Source organism: Thamnophis sirtalis, unplaced genomic scaffold, assembly GCF_051295495.1.
Source record: "Thamnophis sirtalis isolate CommonGarterSnake01/CBP01778 unplaced genomic scaffold, rThaSir2_p1.2 scaffold_3, whole genome shotgun sequence".
NCBI classification, from domain to species: domain Eukaryota; kingdom Metazoa; phylum Chordata; class Lepidosauria; order Squamata; family Natricidae; genus Thamnophis; species Thamnophis sirtalis.
In genome coordinates this window covers 137,924,213-137,947,379 of record NW_028261383.1, presented here as the reverse complement: position 1 = coordinate 137,947,379, position 23,167 = coordinate 137,924,213, and the positions used below count along the sequence as shown (strand labels likewise).

Below are 23,167 nucleotides of genomic sequence, written 5' to 3'. Positions count from 1 at the left end.
CTATAGAAATGTTTTGGTTTAATTAGAATGATGTGATATTATAACACAGAATAAATGACTGAACTCAGTAATCGCGTCAGAATTACATGAATGTAGACGATTTTGGAGGATAGCCATTTCTGCCTTACACTGAAGATATGCAGTCTTTGTAGCATCAACCATGACTTTTATTGGAGCTAATGAATGTGCTGTAGCCTAAAGATTAATGATACATTTCCTTTTTTTTTGTATAGTTAATCCTTCCCCAAAATAAACCTTCTAAAATGACTGGAACAAGGGCTAATGAGAATGCATCGCCTGCCCCAAGAATTAACATAGGCAGATTAAATATTGAACAACTGCTGCATATGCTTTTGGTCTGCAGTGTTGGGGTTCCATTATTTATTTTTCTTTATGCAGTATGTAAGAAAACCAGGAGGAGCTATCTCCATAAAAACCAGGCCAAACACAGTTAATCTATAAGTACAAGTTATAAAGACTTTGGCAAACTTCCTGGCTTCCTTGAGATTTCAGAAACATTCAAACATTTGGTTTCAGCCTGGTGGTTCACAGTTATGTGAGCGACATCTAACAACACAGTGTTTGATATGCTTTATTGATATTTTTTATCCAGAAAGCCTATGACTAGGTTGAGATAACATGAACACATAGAATGAATTTATTGGTGTCCCTCTGCAGGGACACCAATTCAGGCAGTTAAAATCAAAGAAATTTCAGAGGTGTTTCCTTTGCCACCTCCTTCTAGTAGCTATCTTCAACCTCAGTCCTGATGTTCAAATCTTGATTCATAAAACCAGCATATCCACATTGCTTCAGACCTGTTTCAAGTAGATTGTTTGCTCTGTTGATAACGTTATAGGGCACAATGTGTATCTGATTAAGGCCATGAGATAAATGGTTCATCCTTTTACTTGACCTAACAGTGTTTTCCTGAGTAGATTAACCCAGAATTCTGAGATTACAAAGAGCAGTGGAGAAGTAACTATGGCTGGGTAGGGATGCCTTTGTTAGAATTAGAACATTATAAACCATAGATTTGATCTTCACATCATAAAAGAGACAACTGGGGTTAAGGTGAAATGATCATATCATTCCTACTCATGTCAAAGTCAACACGGAAGCATTCAGCCACATTTCAATCGATCTTATAAATCAGCCCAGTCTCTATTCATTTTTTAAAATTAGTTTATCAGAATATAAAATACAAAAGAAAATGAAACTAATGAGAAAAAGGGGGAGGAAAAAGGTAAGAGGAGAAAGTGTAGGATAAAAAGGGAGGGGAAAGCATTGACTCTGACTCTTTTGGTAGAAGATAATAACATTACAACATCCACTTTTTGCTTTTACACAATAATATATACTAGACATTTTTAAAACAACAAACCATCTAAACAGCAAAAACCAAAATCAAAGTTATATTTTTTAAAATCTCAAACACAATATCCAGAGGTGAATTGGCCCGGTCTCACATATGAATAAGGCTGAAAATCATCCTGATGTTGCAGGTGCTGTCTGGATAGGGATTCGTAAGTGAAGGCAGAAAAAGTTGATAAGTGCAGCAGCACTTTGATAGCGCAGGGTGTTTTGTTCCCAATCCTACTCATGGCTGGCTTTTCTCCAGCTATCTTTGCTTTAATAGCAAAGGATGCATATAATACAATATAATGCCGGGATCAAGGATCAAAAATGACACATAGAGGTAATTCTGAATAGTTACTTTATTGTTGTTCGCCTACAGACAAAAATCTTGCCAGATTAAAACAACTATCTGCAAAGCGATTGATATACTTTGTAAATTACTAGGGAGGGGTCCTCTTTGCCTTCTTCCTGACTATCAAACATTTCAAGTTCTTTGCTCTCTGGAAAGCAGCCCCTCCCCTCTGGGACTCCAGACTACATTCCACCACATATAACTACGTCAAGCATGAAATGCTCTAATTTTCGGGAGTGCGCTTGCGTGGAGCACTTGGAACCGGGAGTGCGCTTGCGTGCAGCACTTCTTCGCATGTGTAGAACCTTATGTGCAGAGCATCCGTGATGATGTCTGGGTGGGTGGGCCACCACCACTACCGGTTTGCCCAAACCAGGGCGAACTGGCAGAATATCACCTGTGAATTATGTTCTATTTCACCTTTATTCTGAGCCCATCTTCTGCTTTCTACAAAAAAGGGAAGGAGTGGGGTCTAACTGATATGATTTTTTTTTTTGTAAAACAGGGACCAATTTTAACAATGCTCCCCTGCCCCTCCCAAGCTTTGCTTGCTGGTTGGAATTCAAGGTATAAATGCAATCAGAGACAAATGAACAAATGATGCTATTTACAGTCTTCAGAAACTGAAATATTGAGACCTTAACTCAGTTTTGTGGCTGAGTAAAAGCAACACTGGCTGATAACTGCCTTTAGGATATCTTAAGATATTTTTTATAGCTGATGTCCTCTAACAGTAACCTGCAATGTCTAGAGGAGAGAGAGAAAATTGATGGGAGAGGGGACATCTATTGTCAAGACAATGGGTTAGACAAACAATGGTTAAGATTAAATGGGAGGGGGGATTATGAAAATGTCTCAAGTAGGAACACTCCTCCCTCAATTCACACGCATATAATAGAGGGAGATAAAGGCAAAGCTTTCCTCGCACCTGTGTGCTAGTCGTTTCCAGCTCTAGGGGGCAGTGCTCATCTCCGTTTCTAAGCCGAAGAGCCAGCGCTGTCCAAAGATGTCTCCGTGATCATATGTGGCCAGCATGACTCAACAGCGAAGGCACACGGAGCTCTGTTACCTTCCCACCAAAGTGGTCCCTATTTTTCTACTTGCATTTTTACGTGTTTTTGAACTGCTAGGTTAGCAGAAGCTGGGACAAGTACCGGGAGCTCGCTAGGGATACAAACGGCTGAACTGCTGACCTTCTGATCGACAAGCTCAGCATCTTTGTGACTGAGCCACAGTGTCTCTTTTAATAGAGGGAGACGCTGAGGCACAATTACAACATTCTGATACTGTATCTAATCGAAATAAAAAAATAGTTTTCAGACTTTCATGGAGTCTATTTCTTGGTCTTTTCTGCCCCATAAGGCCGACACAGTGTGATAAAAATGTGATAGATTGATACAGAAGTAAATGCTTAAATCCATCCAGGTTATGCCATCACACTTTTCAGAAAACACATCAAAAGCTTTTGTGAACAGTGTTATGCCAAACAATCCTCTGCAGATCAAAAGCTCTGGAAATACCCCCAATAAGGATCCCCAGAAATTGGGACCAGCCTGAGTGAACAAGGACAGAACAGAAAAGAAAAAAAAAACCTGAATATTCATACCAGACTCAGAACTATGATCTCCCTCATGTATTCACTGAAATTTCAGTTCGACTAGGATGGGTCTTGTCCATCACAAAGCATTAATAGATTAACAGAGTTGGAAGGTACCTTGCAGGTCATCTAGTTCAACCCCCCCTGCCCGCCCGACCGCCCACCCCAACCAGGACACCCTACATCTGCCTCCACCTAGGATCGAACTCACACCCTCCTGATTGTGAGGCGATAGCTTCACCTCTAGGCCACAGCAGCAGGTTAAGAGAACATGAGGGGTAGATGTGTTCTTAGAAAATGGCATGGGAGGGAAAGATTAAGATTCTTTGTTTTTAGGGCAATATCTCTCAATTGTCAAAGCGGTCCATATAGCTATTACTCAGAGAAACACTAATTTCAAGGAAAGCTCATTGAGGAACTCTCCCATCTGAGGATAGGACCAAGGGACTTCAAGCTTCCTTCTGATCTGTTTCCTAAGCTTAAGCAGCTTGCCCTAAAGAAGGCTTTCAAGGGGAAGACAGAGACCTGACTCATTCGTAACCATAGCAGGAAAGACAATAGAGCCAGAAGATGCGGAGGGGGGGGGGATCTTCAAGTGAAGATTTAGTAACTCAGATTGGCAGCTAGACCTCAAAGCAACTGTTTTAATTTCCAAGCAGCGTGTTGTATGCGCATACAGGAAGCCCCGGCTTGCAAAACGAAGACGTTCATCTGTGAGATATTTTTTCCTCCCATTTTCCTTGCTCCATTACAATAGTCTTTTCTTTTTATATCTTGCGTCCAGCGTTGCCTTTGTAGTGGTGCAGCCTCGTCTTTCCTACAGGCGCAATGTTGCCAGGGAGAGGCACCCGGCACCTTCTGGTAATTAAAACCTTTATAGAGCATGCATATTTTAATTATGACTTGTTTTAATGTTGAAAGTATTGACTCAGGCTGCCCACATGAGACACAGCCACACATTCCAGCAGGGCCAGCAATGACGGCCAGTGCATTCCTCAAGAGTCCCAAATATTAAACAGACATGCACTCGCGTTGAGCCCCGTCTGGTCTAAATATATATAAACCAGGAAGTATAATGGGGTGGGGGGGATGTCAGAGAGGTGGGAATAAACTTCCATATGTTGGAAAGTTAACCCAAAGTTTCAGATTAAGTGGCAAAACAGCGGCTGCAACAGAGAGCAAAACATCTGAGTGGTTGTAGACTTTGACTAGAATATAATATGTCTTTGTTAAGGGACAAACAGGAATAGATTTTTCCCTAGAATTGGCCTCCAGTTCTGTTGCCCGGAGGGATCCAAATGCTCTCAAGTTTCAACCTGCACAAAGGCAACTTTCTAAGCTCGGCAGAATTTTCATCAGTGGCAAGGATGTTCAACCCCCACCCCCACCCCAGAAGTGCCCTAGAGAAAGCAAAAGATGTAGACGGGATGGAAATCTCTCAGCTTGAAAAGTAACGTGATAGTAATGAAGGGCAAACCTAGACAAAATAATAAGCAAGAATTCAAAGAATGGAAAAGTTCCCTGCATCTATTTATTTTGTTGACTAAAATGGAAAGGATTAGAGTTCATCTCCCACCCCACCCACCCCCAAAAAAGCATTTCTTAATGGTTCACCTCAGGCTTTTTTTGGGGGGGATGGGCAGAGAGGATGCAGGCCATCACCCATTCCTCTCTTTCATAGCTCACTGTTGGAAAATATCATTCAGAGCCAATAATAGTGGGCGGAGGTGGTAGTCAGCCAGTTCTGACAGGTTCTGGAGAACCGGTAGTGGAAATTTTGAGTAGTTTGGAGAACCGGAAAATAGGCTGACACCCCCTCCCCCCTGCCTCCCAGCTAACCTTCTTTTGTTGCCTTGAACAGGAGAACGGAGCTGGAAAGCAGCCACGTCACACCCACAAAGCCACGGCCACAGAACTGGTAGTAAAAAAAAAATTGAATCCCACCACTGGTAGTGGGGTATCTGTAGGGTTTGGTTTTAAAAAAATCAAATGGTAAGTACAACGATACAATCATTTTTGTGTGTCACCTTGATTGTTCCATCTCAGCTGATATCTTTTTTTTTCTTTTTTAACCAACTCCCATGGACATCCCTGACTCCACAAGTTCTTTGGAGACACTGAACAGACAAATGAACTCAATGGCCAATGATAATTTCTTTCCTCATCACAACCTTTCATTTGTAAAGGAATAATACTTTGTTGTTCATAAGTTCCATACATGTTCAGTCGTCTTCGGACCATTTCTATAAAACAGGAAGGGCAAAGGCCAAGCAAACCTATTTGCAACCTCACCTAATTTCACACTGGTCCTTCTTATGAAATCTAGTGATGTCTTCATCTGCTGCTGATAGAAAATTAAGTGAAAGGTGGTGTTGCGTGCACCACTCCCTTGCTAGCATGGAAGATTTTTAGCTGGTGTGTTCAAAAGAGTTCTGCATTCTACTTAAATTGTATTTATGTAGAGAAATAGCTGGAGTATACATTATAATGAACATTTCAGTATTACAGGTAGACTTTGACTCATGACTACAATTGAGCTGAAAACTTCAGTTGCTAAGCAAGACAAGTGTTAAGTGATTTTTACCCCATTTTATGACTTTTCTTGGCAGAATCAAAAGTGAATCATTGCAGTTGTTCAGTTAGTAACACGGTTGTTAAGTGAATCTGACTTCCCCATTGACTTTGCTTGTCAGAAGGTCAGAAAAGGTGATCCTGGGACAGTGCAACGGTCATAAGTACAGGCCAGTTTCAAGCGCCTGAATTTTGATTACCTGACCATAGGGATGCTGCAATGGCCGTAAATATAAAAAGCAGTTGTAAGTCACTTTTCAATACCACTGTAAATACCACTTCAAATGATCACTAAATGAATTGTTGCAAGTCGAGGACTACCTGTAGCTGGAGTATACATTATAATGAACATTTCAAAAGTACCAGATGATTGACAGACATTGTATGGTGCTTAGAAACCCCTCTTATTACTAACCATTTCCCCTGATATATAGGCAGTCCCATTCAAGGCACAAGTCTCCTTAATAGCCCCTTATTGCTCTGGATGCGGTGGCTCAGATGCTGAGCTTGTCGATCAGAAAGGTCGGCAGTTCAGCAATTCGAATCCCTAGCGCCGCATAACAGAGTGAGCCCCCATTACTTGCCCCAGCTTCTGCCAACCTAGAAGTTAGAAAGCATGTAAAAATGGAAGTAGAAAAATAGGAGCCACCTTTAGTGGGAAGGTAACAGCATTCCGTCTTTAGTCATGCCAGCCACATGACCATGGAAATATTTTCGGACAGTGCTGGCTCTTCGGCTTTGAAATGGAGATGACCACCACCCCCTAGAATCGGGAACGACTAGCACATATGTTTTGACCTTTTTATTCAAGGCCCAATTCTCCTTAATAGCCCCTTATTGCTCTGGAAATTTCCACTCAAACTTAGGGTAAATAAAGGAACAGAAGACTGACAAAAAAGATAGGGTTTGAGGTTCTTTTTTTCCTAAATAAATGTCTTTGTTTCTTAGCAACCATTCAATAGGTAATACCAAACCATCCTTGACTGCAAATATTTGTATTCAGAATGGGTTTTTAAAAATCTTCCTCCTCCTTGCTGTTGTTGCAATCCTAGCCTGAATGTCTCCCGTGACTTCTATGCAAGTTTCAGCACACCTTTTGACGGGGTGGGCATAGCAGCAAGCGAATGGACTGCTTGTCACCTGATTCTTGAGATGCCAGCAACGAACTAAGCAGATTCCTGGAATGAGAATGCTGCTCCAAATTGGGGTAAATGTTTAACTGGGATTCATGTTGTGGCTTTTGAATTGGTTTGTTCTTAACTCAGTCTCCGCTTCCTTTATGGTCACTTTCGTGATTGCAGGCATGAAGGAGTGAAGGAAAAACACAGTAAGTAGCTCTGTATTCCACATTGTTGAAACTATTACATTTATGAATTGGATGGGAGATCAGTGGGGTTTTTTTTCTGCTGATATTCTGTATCAAAAACAGACACAACTAGGGGATCAATACAGTGTTAACATTATCCCAGGAGTAAGAAGAAGATAAATGGCTTAGCCAAAAAGAAATACAGAGGGAGAAATCACAGCTGTCTGACAGTAAAACCTGAAGTTGTGAATTATTTAGCTTTCTTAGTCTCTGTGTTTTTTAGCCAATTGGGCCCTATGTACAAAAGCAGTTATAGGTTCAAAGTGTGCGGGGAAGAAAGAGAGTAGGCCTGAAAAACTCAAGATTGATTGGAAAGAATGTGTTCCCCCCCCATAGAAATCAATATTCTCAGACTACCTCATTTGAGAACTATTGGAATATGAAATCCACATGGGTTTTAAAAGATTCATAATCAGGAGTGCACAGGAAATCTAATCTAATGAAAGAGAAGCAATCATATTGAATTTGATTTGATCCTAAAACAGGAGTTTTGAGAGAAGGAGGGAGGGATGTTAATGGCACCCTAACATTTTCCATATGTGTTCCTCTATACTATAGGTATTTTTCTGAGGACGAAAAATGTTCCATTGCTCGTGAACTCTGTCATTCTTTTCTGGGGGGGTTGCTGTGGGTTGAACAATAAATACAGCCCTTTCAGGAAAGACATTCTCCTCAGCATTATGCTTATTTGGAGGATTGAAATCTGAGGAGAAATGTTCCCAGAAGATAGATATTCACAAAAAGGTCAGGGTAAAGGTCAATGATGATTAAGAACTCAAAAGGAAAACTCTACCGATAGCAATAATGGTTAGAAATACAATAGAATTAATATGGAATTACAATAGATAAGAATTGCTAGATGATTTTTCACCTATTATATGAATGGTGTCTTTGTGTATAAGTGTCATTGGGTTGTATCTTTGCTCTCACATGATATTACTACATGCTTTCTGTAGCAGTATTTTTATTTGAGTAATTCTTTGAAGTATATAAGTACCGTATGTTCTACTTTCATTTAGAGAGGCCGACCCACAGGTTCTATTCAATGATATGACTAAGTCATAGGGTGACTTTGCAAGCACAAATGGCAAATAATGATTGAGAACAACATTTTTCACTTTTTAAGTATATACCTCATAGGCTGACATAAAGCTTTCAGCAGTTTTTCATCCTGGTTGGGCCTGTTGGGGGTCATAGTTCAGCAACAACTAGAAAGCCCATTATTGTTTCTCATTATTGCATTAAAATATATTTTCAGGGATCTCCTTCATAACATGTTCAGAATAATGACCCTTTCCCAGGCAAAGTTCACTAGAGCAATAACATCTGAGAATTCGTCTGAGAATTTTCAGACAAAGTTTGGCAGAACCCACCTATCTTGACCCAAAGAAGGGTCAAGCTGAAGAATTTTCTTGGTTGAGAAGTGAAACATCTTCAAGGAAAAACGAAGAAAATCCAGTTGCCTTTTGAAAAAGCACCTTTGGGGCAACCATGACCTGGATGACCGAGCATCTCCATAGACATTCTACCCTATCTTGACTTTTTTGAATTCCTACTTTCCATAGAAGTCTTTCTGCAGTTATTTGCTTATCTAGGAATTCCAACTAGTCTGTCTCAAAACATCTGAATATTATTTAATTGTCTTGGTTTTCTTTCACTGTGCATGCTCAGTTCTTGTAGCCTTCTTTGTTGGCCTCCTCATTGCCAGAACCCACAGACCATGTTCCTCATGTTGCACATTGCTGAACTGGTCAACTTCAGTGGAGGAGGAGCTAGGCATGGCATGCTGCCGGTTACATCATCATTTGCGGTAGATGATGATGTAATCCCTTGTGCACCATGCAGCACTTGGCTTTTGTGCATCAGAATAACATCTGCCCCCACCTTTTTCCACCCTGACAGATGGGACGCAGCTGGTCATGGTCAATGGACATTTCCTTGCCCTTGCTGGTCCTTCTGATTGAAATTTCTGAGAAATTTCCAAGGAAGGCTTTTTTCAGGAGACCATTTGAAAACAAATGAATTAGGGATATTAAGAGGGAAGGATTTCTAGACAGGCTTCCTAGACAGATTTCTAAGCAGCTTTCTATTTCGAAATGGCTTTTATTCTTAAATTGCTGTGCATGTCAGAATGAGACAAAGTATAATAAAAGAGTCAGATTTTCCCACTTAAACTCGTGGCTACCATAGTTATGGAAAGTTTGAAAAGCCATTGCTTCTTCAAATAAAGGTAAGACTTCATTATTATTCGCTCTTGTTTGTCCTGTCCTAAATACTACTGGGGTGTTCTGACCTAGGCTTCCCAAGAGCATAAAGTAAACTCCTTATCCCGATAAAAACCCCTTTTATTAATTTACTGTGAATTTTGCTCATTCACATCCAGCAAAGTCTTTCTGTGATTTACTGTCACAGACCTTATCTGGCATAGAGAGCTGCCAGGCCAATATTTGCAAAACTTGGCAAGGAGTCTCGGAGAGTCACAAACCAATTAAGTGAACTAATTGTCTCCTGCAAGCTCCACTCCCCTTTCGCTCCTCTTTTATTTCCTCTGGGAGGGGTCATTCAACATCGATCTGTGGCCTTACTCCCAAGTCAACCCCTGTTCTTTAGCTGTTCCCTTTGTCTGGCAATTCTGCACATGAACACACTGGGAACAAGCTCTAGCTATTTGTCTGCTGATATCTGACTCTGAAGGCAGCTGATAACTGTCAGATGGCCCTGGCCCCATCTCTGCCTCTGACACAGAGCCCTCATCAGAGCTTTTCCCAGACTCCAGGACTGGCCCATCTTTCTCCCCAAGCTCCTCTCTGTCCGAATCTGCTGCCAGCTCCCCTGGCCGCTGGTGGGCCACAGCATGGGGAGGCAAGGAAAGAAGATTTTTGTAGGCTACGGCTCATTTTTGTGGTAATTAAAAAGATCCAACAATACTCAGAGACAGGTGGTAGACATGATTTTTGCAAAATAGGGCAGCTCCAGATGTCCATTCCTTTGGGGAGCTAGTCTGAAGCAAAGCATGATGGAGAAGGGATTATTTTCAGTGCTTTCAGTGCTTTTCTCTCCCCTTTAAGTCTTTTTTCTTTCTCTACTCAGATTTCTGGTCATAGCTTTCTTCGTGCCTGAGGCAGAAGCATTTGGTGCATTCTCATGAGCATTTGTGAGAGCAGGAATTCAATCTCAGCAAGGCTGAGTAAAACAGGTTTTATAACAGGAACAGAAGGGAGGTTCACTTAGAGGAAATACATTCTATGAATAGGCAAAGCTTACAACTTAGCCAACCGCATCCTATCAGAAGGGTAAAGGAAAGCTATGCTCCATGCTCATGTGTCTAAGAAAAAAAGCAGAATGGAGTGACCTCAGAGTAGCCATCCCTTACTTAGACAGAAAGTAGGCAGAGTGTTGGATAAAGAAAGGTACAGAGTAAATGCTTAACTTATGGTCTCTTACGGTCAGTCACGAGGTGATGAAGTATCACCAACACCATTGAAACTGAAACTGTAAGAATTTATGAGCAGGGGTATATCTTTATTGGCCAAGTGTGATTAGACACACGAGGAATTTGTCTTTGGTGCATATGCTCTCAGTGTACATAAAAAGACAAGATACATTCATCAAGAATCATAAGGTACAACACTTAATGATACCGTAGTCATAGGGTACAAATCAGCAATCAAATCATACTAGGAACAATCAGTATAAATCGTAAGGATACAAGCAACAAAGTTACAATCATAAGTGGGAGGAGATGGTTGATTGATGAGAAGATTAATAGTAATAGTAATGCAGACTTAGTAAATAGTTTGATAGTGTTGAAGGGAATTATTTGTTAAGCAGAGTGATGGGGTTTGGGACAAAATGTTATTGTGTCTAGTTATTCTGGTGGGCAGTGCTCTATAGTGTCATTTTGAGGGTAGGAGTTGAAACAATTTATGTCCAGGATGTGAGGGGTCTGTAGATATTTTTACAGCCCTCTTTTTTATTCCTGCAGTATGCAAGTCCTCAATGGAAGACAGATCGGTAGTAATTGTTTATTCTGCAGTTCTGATTATCCTCTGAAGTCTGTGTCTGTCTTGTCGTGTTGCAGAACCAAACCAGACAGTTATAGAGGTGCAGATGACAGACTCAAAAATTCCTCTGTAGAACTGTATCAGCAGCTTCTTGGGCAGTTTGAGCTTCCTGAGTTGGTGGAGAAAGAACGTTCTTTGCTGTGCTTTTTTGATGACGTTTTTGATGTTAGGTGTCCTTGTTAGGTCTTGAGATAGGTAGATATATAGAATGTATTGGGGTAACCCATACAAATGCTTGATCTTGCTACTTCTTTCTTTAAATTTCAATATTGTCTTTTTTCCTATCAGTGACCTGGTTTAAGGCAACAGTTAAATCAGGAATCGATCTCCTGTAACCTCCAAATCTCATGTTATCCTCTTTGTAACCCCATGTCCCAGCCAATCATTTTGGTTAGAAATAATAGTATTGAATCCTGATACTTTAAAAATATAGAAAAAACAAAGAATTTCTTACATAGGTCCTAAGGTAAGCTTCATATACAAGTAGTCCTTGATTTATGACCACAATTAAACCTAATATTTCCATTGCTAAGCAAGACAACTGTTAAGTGAGTTTTGCCCCATTTTACGATCTTTCCTGCCCCAGTTGTTAAGGGAATCACTGCAATTGTCAAACTAGTAACACAGCTGTTAAGTAAATCTGGCTTCCCCATTGACTTTACTTACAGAAGTTTGCAAAAAGGGGATCACATGGGACCCTGCAACAGGCAAAAATACATGCCAGTTGCCAATCATCTGAATTTTGATCACATGACCATGGGGATGCTGGGGAACCACTATGAGTGTGAAAAATAGTCTTAAGTCACCTTTTTTGTAACTTTGAACAATAACTAAATGAATGGTTGTAAGTCGAGGACTACATTTACATAATTAAATCATCCAGGAAACCCTAGGTGGTACTTCAAGAGAAAAAACCTCCAGAAAATCTTGGCTTAGTTCACTTCGCAGCATCTATAACAATAGCAGTTAGACTTATATACCGCTTCATAGGGCTTTCAGCCCTCTCTAAGCGGTTTACAGGTTTAGGTTTAGGTTTCGTTTTATTTATATGCCGCCCTATTCCCAGTGGGACTCAGGGCGGCTCACAAACCCAAGGGTGGGGAGGGAAACACAAAAACTACAAATACAAGCATTTAAAAATAACCAACAGACACACAAATCAAGAGGAGAAGGGAACTCATCAACCCCAGGCCCGCCGACACAGCCAGGTTTTAACGGCTTTTCGGAAGGCCTGGAGAGAGGTGAGGGTCCGAATCTCTGCGGGGGTTCGTTCCAGAGTTCGAAAGCACATAAAAATGCAAGTAGAAAAATAGGAACCACCTTTGGTGGGAAGGTAACAGCATTCCGTGTGCCTTTGGCATTGAATCATGCCAGCTACATGACCACTGAGACGACTTCAGACAGCACTGGCTCTTCAGCTTTGAAATGGAGATGAGCACTGCCCCCAAGAGTTGGGAACAATTAGCACATATGTACGAGGGGAACCTTTACCTTTTACAGTCAAAGAACGGCAAACTTTGTAGTAAAAAACCAACAACAACACAGGAAGTTCAGTTTAGAAGAACAATAAGAGAGGTACCCCATCAGCTTGGAACAGTGCCAACCACTTAATTGCCTAAAGATCCTAGGACTTCACCCAGCCACATGGTTAGAGGAGGCCTGTGTCAGATTGCAGTTTCTATACGGGGATGCAAACTGAGCTCATATTGTTCTTATGCTCCCTGCAGGGCCTAGCTGCTTTTAAGGCAAGCATAGTAGCAGTCACATCGGGGTTGTGGGGACCGACTTGCTGGAGGAGGCCAAGGTTGTGTCTAGCCTAGCCTTCCTCAACCTTTTGCCCTGCAGCTGCATTGGATTATTTTGTCCAGATTCTCAGCCACAGCAGCCAAAGTGGCTGGGAATTCTGAGCGCTGAGTCCAAGACATCTGGATGGCGCCAGATTGGAGAGAGCTATTCTAGTACAAAACACTCTCCCCACCACTGGTTATCCAGATGCTTCAGTTACACTAGAATTGAATCTGTTGATTTCACAACACCAGGCAGAGAATCGGCTTTGGGGTTGTTGTTTTTTTCTTGAAAGAAGCAGGAATAACTCAAGTCCTCACTTCAATGCATTCTACCCAAAGAGAAATAATTTGGTCAAATAATAGGAAAACAAGGTAGTGTCTCTTTGTCTCTTTCCTAATTATTCCTTTTAAATAATGTTTTGTCCCAGAACAGTGAATAGTAACTATATTTGTAAATGGATTTTATTAGCATTATTGCAAAACACAGCTTCAAGCTTTGGAAAAATTAACACCGCCACCTATTCATTTATTTGAACCTTCAACTATGTAAGCAGATGCAGATTTCCATTGGAACAGGCAAATATGGTGACTTTTGAAATAATATGTATTTTATATCCATTAGATGTCTTTTGCAAACCTTTCAAACATATCCTCCTGTTTGTTGTTGTTGTTAGTTGCAAAGTCATTTCCAACCCATTGCAACTCCATGGACAACAGGCCTTCCTGTCCTCTACCATCCTTTGGTGTCCATTTAAGCTCACACCTGCTGCTTCGGTGACTCCGTCCAGCCACCTCATTCTCTGTCATCCCCTTCTTCTTTTGCCCTCAATCTTTCCCAGCATTAGGTTCTTCTCCAGTGAGTCCTTCCTTCTCATTAGGTGGCCAAGTATTCAAGTTTCCTCTTCAGGATCTGGCCTTCTAAAGTGTAATCTGTTTTGGCTCATGCTATCCACAAAAATGAGATTTTGAAAAAAAGAATCCCATCTGTTAGGGATGTATTGGTAAGACCTTAACTTAGAAAGATTTGCAATGTGTCAAACTAGATCTTCTGGAATTAGAATCAGAAGGTTGCCAAGATTGGGGAAGACTGATGTGAACAATGAGCTAATCAAGACCCCCAGAAATGGGACTCCCCATTAGCTTCTTTGCCTGGGTATATTTAGCTCTTTGAATGCTGATGATTTGACAAGCAGGTGCAGCCTTATCTAACAAACGGCTTGTCAGATGATCTCACCAGTTATTAAGCCATAAAAGGCCAGGCTCGAAATGTCTTCCTCACATTGAGCAACACTGAGAAAATGGACATAACTGCTTTGTTTCAGAAATGGAGTTTATAACTCTAAAACATTGAAGGAAGTCCCCTATATTTCATTTTAAATTTAATGGTAGTCATGTATTATTTTTTGAAACTAATTTGATAAGATGACTATAAGATGAGATGACTGCCCTTTGGATGTTCCCTTATATGGAAGACCAAAACCTGGCAAAATCTTCAGCCTGAAAGATCTATTTAATGTATGATATAATACAGAATGCCAAACTTTATGGACCTCTAATGCAGTTTATGGATGTCTAATGCAGTTCAGAAGTGTTCCGTGCTTTAAACAAGCCTGCCTGGAAAGCATACAGACAAGTTAATTTAGCAGAAGCAACCTTGATTGTGATACTCGGGATTTCATGGAGCATCACAATAATCTGAACAAAACAGATTGTTTTGTCCAGCTAAAGAAAAGCTGTCCTATAATTATAACAACCCTTTTCCTACCCAAAAAAAATGTGCACCATGAAAAATATATTCCTCATGCACACATACGTGCAAAATGGGAAGACACCTCAGGCCATTTAAATAACTAAACATGGTTACACACACACACACACACACACACACACACACACACACACACAGGTCTTGTTGTATTCGGGTCTTTTCCCATGTAAGATTGATTGTCTTGGCCAAGACAATCTCAATCTTACATGGGAAAAGACCCGAATACAACAAGACCAGCATACCTACACCTGTGAATATATATGAAACATAGATTAGATCTACAGTATCTAACTGCTGTGTGTTGGTCAGTACTGCATTGTCCCGTTCTGTGTGCATCACCCTAAAAATTATAGCTGAAGACCAAGTCATACTAGCAGAGCATATACTTTTGATCTAGTGATGCTTCATATTGGCCAATAACTCCTTAACTACTCCCACTGTTTTTATCAGCTGCATTTTATTTGATCATATAAGAAATCCCTATATTTGGACAGATTCTGGGCCTGACGGTAACATAGTAGTGAGAATAATTAATAGTAGTAGAGTGTAGACTGTATCTGAAAGCTACAGAGGCTATTTATGGATTGAGATGTAGCAGATTGCCTGGAGCATGATCTGTGGAGACATTAACCACCTTGACAGGCTAAAGCATCTTTTACTACCTGTGGTAGATACACCATTAGAATCTCTCCATCGATAGATAAAACTTATTTGGATGTTGAACAATGCATAGGGGAGTGCTTTTGAACACTGGAAACTTCGCCTACTGCAGAATATGGAATCGATCACAGGAGGGAAATCTTGCTGAGTTTGAAGCAGCTAGAACAGTTGCTACTCTTCTCTGAATCTGCCCTTAATATATAAACAACTTGGCAAATGGGATCCTGAAAGAATTCTGTATCTATCTTAACTGGCCCAGAATACTGATTGCCTCAGTATCCTTGCCTGATCTTTCCAATCAACCTTGGGAGCTAGTCAGAATCCTTATCTTCGGAATTCCCTTTCAGAGAAGCTTGCCTGATACAATGTTAATTTTGTTTTTTAATAGTGGCCATGGAAAAATATTTCTTTTTACATCTTGCAATCCACGGATATGATTGGGCAGACAGGTAGACATCAACATTGCTGGTGTTTTCACTTCCCTCAGCTTTGGTCAGTCCCTTTTATGGTAGCTTGGGATTTAACTGTTAATTCACCTCAGTTTTCTCTTCCTATGACTGGATCAAATTGTCCTATGTCATCTCTCTGTGCTTGGTTTGGAAATACCTGTATGTGATGACGGTCTAACTCCACAGACTAAAACCAGATTTGGTTGAAGAATCACCAAATGGGGGTGGGATGAGGTGAGGTGAGGGCATAAATTTGGTATTTAAGATATTCCTTAAATGGCCAAGAGATTGTTGCTCTGTCTGACTCATGTGAGTTGTAATATACTAGACTATCCCTTACAGGGAAATTTATTCAGTAAATAGCAGTGTCGGCTTTTTATGTGACACAAATATCGAATGTAATAGAGGAATTAGAGAATGTGTTCTCCATTTCCATTTATTGTACTTTGTAGTTTCATTGCTAAGCTACCCCACAGTACTTTGCTGACCTTGCTTGATGACAAAAAAATGAACAATTTAGTTCTCATATTGCACACCACTAGGATATACTATATATAAAGGCTAGCTATAGCAAAAATTTAAAATATATATCTTGAAACAGGGCAATGAGAAAAAACTTCTTTGTGGTTGACAAAAAGAAAAAAAATCCTCACAAAAGTGGTGGTTGAACTTAATTTGAAGGAGCTTAAAGCTTTTCAGTCTTACTGGTCTACTTCTGACTGATTGGTAAAGTCAGTTTGAATATTGAATCATATAGAAAAAAAGACAGATTTTGGTGCTTTGTTGCCCTTCATGCATGTACAAAACCCTGTAGAAAGGCAGTTTTCTTCATGTCAGGTGTATGATTATAGCCTTGTTATTGTTGCTGCTGCTTATCAAGGTACATCTGCAGAAGTTTATTTAAAAATTAACATTGCCCAAATTTTTGAGATTCACTGTGCAGCATTTTACATACTCTTCTTTTCAAAAGATGAAAAACCCATTTTACCAAGTTCTACATAGAGCCTGAGATCTATATAATTATGCATGAATCTGCATTCTGTTTATCTTAATCTGTGATGTGATGTGCTGTTGTGGTGCTGAAAGGATAGCGCCCATTCTTAAAAGAGTTGTCAGGGCTTTAAAAAAAAACAAATCAATGTCCCCCAAACTTTCTGTTGGGCCCAGGAGTAATTCAGTTCTCATTTATTTGTTGAAATAAACTGAATCTGTATTATAACTCTAGAAGCTGCTCTTGAAGAATAATTAGGTCCTTTTCTTTGCATTGTTTTATTATGTACTGAAATGCAGCTGCATTTATAGGAGAGATTAAATTTAATAAGGTCCAAATTCCAATTCCTTCAATAAAAGACATACTTCACCAGCTATGACCTTTTGAGAACATTTGTAAAAATTGTTGGAGGATCTCAATGTCCCTCCATATCAAAAGCCACTTTCCACTGATATATTAGTTTTCAATGGGCAAGGTTTTTGTTTCACCAATTCTTGATTCCAAAAAGGCAATTTGACTGTATATTTCTAATATTACTTGGAGAAAATACCTATAATTTAAATGCAATTTTGAGGACACTTGGAACATAACAGAAATATGTCATAGTCAAAATGAAAAAGAAGCCCTTCAATTTATAGTGCAATAATAGTTCTATAAGAAGCTCTGCAAACTCTGTATTATTTGTTAACAATGACATACATCCATTGAGTTCTTCAAGCAGTATAATTTAAGCCTGGTTCTCATTGTTAAATTTTACTAAACCATTACAGGTAGTCCTCAACTTAGACCACAACCAAGCCCAAAATTGCTGTTACTAAGCAAGACAGTTGCCCCATTTTACGATCTTATTTGCTTAACAGTTGTTAAGTCAACCATCCTCGATGGTTAAGTCAACCACAATTGAGCCCAACAATTCCGCTGCTAAGCAAGACTGTAGTTAAGTGAACTTTGCCCCATTCTACCTTTCTTGCCACAATTGTTAAGTGAATATAGTTGTTAAGTTAGTAACACAGTTGTTAAGGAAATCGGTCTTCCCCATTTACTTTGCTTCTCAGAAATTTGCAAAAGGTGATGACATGACCTCGGGACACTGCAACTGTCATAGATAAGAGCCAGTGGGCAAGAGTCCGAATTTTGATAATCACGAGGATGTTGCAATAGTTGTAAATATGAAATCCAGTCATAAGTCAGAGTTTTTCAGTACTGTTGTAACTTCAAAGAATCACTAAACAAATGGTTGTAAGTTGAGGATTACCTGTACAATCAAAATCAGAGTACAGACCAACAGATGCTGCAACTTACAAAATGGTCATGTGACTAAGCACAACTGTAAAGTCAAAAAGAACAAATGTAAAAGCCGGTATGGAATATTTGTACAAGATTTTTGCAACCTAATTATTTTTGTTTGCTAAGTGATTTAGAAGCCATATTAGGATAAAGTCTTCCACGCTGGTTTGTCACCTAGTTAAAGTCTTCATCAAGCAGAGAGGAGGGTATCTAACTGAGCACCATCAACCCATGATTTCATAAACTTGCTGAGGAAGAGGGAATTTCCATGTCTTCTTCAGCCTGATCTTTTACTCTTAACTTGAAGAGATAATTTTTTCTTCCTATTTCTCAACTGCTTACCTGCCCTTTTGCCTATTACCTGTCACTTCAGGATTTATTGAATCTATATTACTTACTTATACAGTTCGTGTGAATCTGTTTTACTGGCAATTATAGGGACAACATGTTCATCTGGGTGGTTTTATGATAAAGTTTATGAAAAGCTACACAAACATCTTATTCTGGTTTCCATGGAGGGAAGAAAAAAGAGATGGGAAAGTCTGAAGAAGTTAGAAACATGATATTTCCTGGAAATGAACATTTTTCCTTAATCTGCTACTTTTGAAAAAAAAATGTAACTCAAGATCTGAAGTACAGGATAGCCCTTGATTTATTACCACAATTGGGACCAGAATTTCAGTTGCTGGTAATTTAGTGAATCATCATATGACAGGACCTAATTTTACAATCAATTTTGCCACAGCCGTTAAGTGAATAATGAGATTATTAAGTGAGTCCAGCTTCGCCAATTGACTTTGCTTGTCAGAAGCCATATGCCACAAGACACTTCAGCCATTATAAATGTGAGCCAGTTGCCAGACACCTGAATTGTGATCATGTTACTGCAAAGGTGGTGCAATGGTTGTAACTTCAAGGATGGGCCATAAGTTACCTTTTTTGAGCCTATTGTAACTTTGGACTATTGTTAAATGAACAGTCATAAATTGAAGATTATTTGTAAAATTCAAAAAAACAATATTGATAATTTACCTAGGATTCATATATCTAGTTGATAATTCAACCAATCTTTTTTCCAATGTACATAAAAGGAGCAATATTTAGCAGTTGCTATTTGAAATTATTTTATTATAAATATTAATATTAAGAACCTGTTTTCCAATTAATAGGAAGAAATTAAATAATTCATTAAAATGGCAATCATGTCATCACTTGAATGAGTGTAAGACCATTGCAGAACTGTTGTATAAGAAATATGAGAGATGTGGATTGCAAAAAACTTGTAAACCAGGAGATGATGACAAAAATTTACCACTTCTTATCTCTTTGATGCCATCTGGTGGTTGCCTGGATTTTGGCAGCCTGGATATTGTATCTCTGATATTAGTTCTCATCACATTTATGGGCTTTGCTTGCAAGAAAGTGTTTATAGGATTGAGGTTAAAAAAGAAAGGCAACTAAATGTAAAATTCCAGAAAGGTGTCCAGAGATCATTCAGATTTTTCAAATCTCCCCAACATCTCTTCTGTTGAAAAGATTTTGCCAAGCATACTTTCTCTGTGGTATGTGAAAAAAGACTTGAGAAATATGGTGAAGAAAGGCTGTCTAGTTGGATAAGAGGGGGCATGGCCCACAATTGTATAATGAGTGAAGAAAGAGACTCAAGAGAGACCCTCCCTGACTTCTCAAACTGTAAAACAGACGGTGGAAGAATTGTACTTTCAGATCTGCAAGATTCTGTTAATGTTTCCTTAAAATAGAATCGGTTCATCTGGTCGTGTTTCCTATTTGGTCTTCTTGGGAAAGCTGACAATAGAAATATCCAGAACATGGCCTTCTTTGACATTATTCATGGATGTTCCAGTTTTCATGAAGTCCTTTTCTATCATCATTCTGCTTATCAACTAATTCCCACAACACTGCCAATAATTTACTAAGTCTGTATTACTATTATTATTCTCTTCCTTCCTAGTATCTATCTCTCTTATGACTATAACCATGTTGTTTGTATCTTTCAATTTATATTGTTTTCATTTGTTTCCTAGTACAATTTGATAGCTTATTAGTAACCTTGACTATCACTAATTGTGGTATCTTTTTATTCTTGATTAATGTATTTTATTCTCCTTATGTACACAGAGAGCATATGCACCAAAGACAAATTCCTTGTGTGTCCAATCACACTTGGCCAATAAGGAATAAAGAATAAATCATTGACCATCGTTCAGAAGAAAAAAGACATTTGCCTATTTTGAAATTGTTCTTTTCCAACCTCTAGAACCAAGTGAGGGAAAATTAAATAGGAAATATACTTTATGGTCAAATTTTTGCAGCTGCGAGAAAAATGGGTAAAGACATCAGAAAAGAACTCTTCGTCAATAATTAATAGTTTTAAGAGTGCATAGAGCCTTAAGGAGACATAGATTGGTCACTTGGGTGGCCTCAGTCTTGTACATTAAGTGCAGGTTTTGACTCCATTTACAAAGGAAGGATACCCTCAAGATAGAATTAGGATTATTCTTCATCATGAATTTAAACCTAGGTATAAATGGGGACAGCACGTGAAGCATATTCAACATCCAGTACGGAATAGTAATTTTAGCATGAATTATTTGGGAGTGTTTCCAAGCATGGGGCATTTGCTTTTCCTATTTAAAATCAGGAAGACCTAATGTGTGTTATTACAAAATATAGGAAAAACAGACAAGCTCTCTCCTATGAAAGAAACAGTATCATCTTGCTACATTCAGCTTCATTTATCAGAGATCATGCTTTTTCTTCCTATAACAGAAATGGCTACTGCTTCCAACATTATAATGTATAGTTACGTGGGTTGGATTGATGTTAGTTACCTTAGCAAACGAAAACTTCCATTGACTGTAATTTTATTATTTCAAAAGAAGATCCTTAGGGCATAGCCACAGTAACTTTGAGCAGTTCCTACTACAGACTGACGTTAGCTGGACTATCTTTTAAAAAATTCTGCCCAAGTTGGGGTCATCATCTAGAAATCACTGCTTTCATAGTAGAGCAGAAAAACTCATGCAGACATTGCATGCATTCCTCTCCTCCAAACTATAGAGGCCTGTACTTCATAGAACATATAACATAGAATCATAGAAGTGGAAGGGACCTTGGAATTTTCTAGCCCAACCCCCTGCTCAAGGCAAGAGACCTTATACATCCCACTCATATAGTTGTCCAGCTTATTTTTGAAAACTTCCAGTGATAAGAGTACCCACAACTCCAGGAGGCAAACTATTCCATTGATCAATTATTCTCACTGTCTGGAAATTTCTCGTTAGTTCTATGTTAGATCTGTCTTCCAGCAGAGCAACCTGACAGTATGAATGGGGAAATTTTTTATTTTTTAAAAAACTCTGTTCTGACTTAACATTCTGTTCTCTGAATGTAGAGCTTTTTTCCAGACTAAGTTTTTGGATTTGCACTAAATTTAACTATCCAAAATTCCTTGTACATAACTTATTTCTAGCCAGATCTGTTTGTACCCAGTTCTCAGTTTTAGGATTCTCATTGTTCTGTGATGCAATATATATATATATAGGGGCTGGCTATTTTGAGGTTTAATTATGCTTTATTTGACTGTGCAGACATTTAGGCTGCAGAAATGGAAAATTAGAGAACTTATTTCTGCAGCCCAATGCTGCCTGCAGCTTTAAATCTGTCAGCTCATGAAAGCTCTAGCATGTACTTCAATATGCTTAATGGCCTGGCAATATGTCATGAATTAACATAATGGATAAGACAAAAATGTGAAGGAGAGACAATTATGAATCGCCAGTTCTATATATTTCTATTTTATGCATTTTAGCCTGAAGTAAATATATATAGCTGTTGCCCCGTGTATAATTTTGTCCTATATTGAATTTTTATTTAAGAACAATCCATTCCAGAATCTATAGAAGCTTAGCTAGTTTAAACTAGTTTCCTGATTATATCTTCATTTCAAAAAGTCAACAGTTCCTTCAGCAGTTAAAGAATAATGTGTTCAGTCATCTCATGATTTATGTGATATGTGCAAATACCATATGTAGGCAAAAACAGGTAAATAATGTTAGGTTTTTTTCACTTTGGGGCAATCCTGCCCAATCCTGCTGTTTTCCTCTGCAGTGCAAGCCAAGGTTATATTTCTGCTTTTTAAAAAATAAATTTGTCTAGTTCTTCAGAAAACTAGTGACCTAATTGTCCATTCATTATTTCCTGATAAGTTGCAAAGTATAATAAGATGGATGAAAACAAATCCAGTCTATTTGTTTTAGAGTTTAGGAATCTTAATATGCCAAGGTACATGATTCCTTCTCTCTTCTGGGGGAGGATATGGGCAATTGTTCTTTCTTCATTTTTATCCATAGTAGCATATTAATAAATGCTGAATGCAGTCTGTCTGTCTGTCTGTCTGTCTAGCTATCTATCCATCTATTTATCATCTGTTGATCATTTCCTATTTATTTAGGAAAGCTGTGTGATTGCAAAAGTAATAATCAGTGGTGGAATCAAATGGGAGGGAATAAATAATTATTTATCAATCAATATTATAATCAATCAATCACTATTCCTATTGACAAATACTGCAAGAGGACAGAAATGGCAGCATTTCTGTTGTCTTCCTGTTGCCAGAAGCACCTAACCTGTGGACAGCCATGGACCTTCAAAGAAGTAGATAAACTGGCATCCTTCTTCCACCAAAATAATAAAAACAGGCAAACTTTAGAGCCATGTGAAACCCTTCTTGACAGAATAGTGGAAAATCTGCAATACACCCAATAAAGTTAGAAGCAAGACATACCTCTCTTTCTTGGTTTAAATGAACCTTGGGTGTACATGATTTTTTAAAAGCAGGTCTAGCCTTCTTCAAAAAAAATATTAAATCTATTTTCAAAAGGAGACTGTACCAT

General features: G+C 39.0%; 1 protein-coding gene across 1 annotated transcript in view; it reads left to right on the top strand.

Moving 5' to 3' along the window:
* The first annotated feature begins 7,099 nt into the window (after positions 1-7,099).
* KCNJ16 (potassium inwardly rectifying channel subfamily J member 16) overlaps positions 7,100-23,167 on the top strand; it is a 40,957-nt gene continuing 24,889 nt past the window's right edge. The window contains exon 1 of the mRNA XM_087710196.1: positions 7,100-7,206. The gene's annotated coding sequence lies outside the window, so the exon portion shown is untranslated. The remainder of the gene's footprint in view (positions 7,207-23,167) is intronic.